Source organism: Rhinolophus sinicus, chromosome 16, assembly GCF_057876585.1.
Source record: "Rhinolophus sinicus isolate RSI-liver-muscle chromosome 16, RSI-T2T, whole genome shotgun sequence".
Taxonomy (NCBI): Eukaryota; Metazoa; Chordata; class Mammalia; order Chiroptera; family Rhinolophidae; genus Rhinolophus; species Rhinolophus sinicus.
In genome coordinates, this window is record NC_142516.1 from 140,123,945 (window position 1) to 140,124,750 (window position 806).

Below are 806 nucleotides of genomic sequence, written 5' to 3' on the forward strand. Positions count from 1 at the left end.
CAATCTCACAGTACATGTCACTTGTGGAAAAACTTCCTGACGAGACGACCGTTGTTTTATGTTTTCAGTGTTCTGAAAATATCAGTGTTGTGGCGATTATCACAGGTGTCACCTAAAACTGCTGCCCCTGACCAGCAGAATGTCATGTCATCTCGCTGCTCCCTTGACACGTGATGGAGGGCTGTAGACCTTTTTCTCCCATGGGTGCATCCCCAGTGCCTATCTTCTTTGATAGTCCTGTAGAGGTTACACTAGTTCATTGAGGTGTGAGCTTTTTTTTTTTTTTTTTTGAGAAAAAATATATATAAATATATAGATATATATATCACTATAGAATAATGCATTAATAAAAATGAGGCTTTTTTTAGAGGAAGACCAAAAAATTCAATGTCTTAAAAATATATTTAATGGCAATGCAAAAGTCTTCCTGCTTCCATGCTGAACTTTTAGAACAGAGGATTGTATTGCAAGACAAAGTTGAATGTAAAGTGATCCCCCTGAACATTTTTAAAGTTTTACTTTTCTAAAATTACCCATCCCAACAGTGCATAGACCATACAATGTTAGTTTGAAGGTCAATTTCAGTGTATAATATATATACTTTATAAAAATGTATAAAATGTCCTAAAGTTTTGATTTAGTTTTGGGACTAGGAATCGATGGGTGGTATTTGCTTTGTAACGCTCCCCAGGTACAATAGAACTGAATATGGACCCCACTGAACACAGTGTATGACACGTATTTAAGTAGTTCTCTATACTTAGAGTAGTCATGCCGCTATACAAATGGTTCATGTTCATACTGCA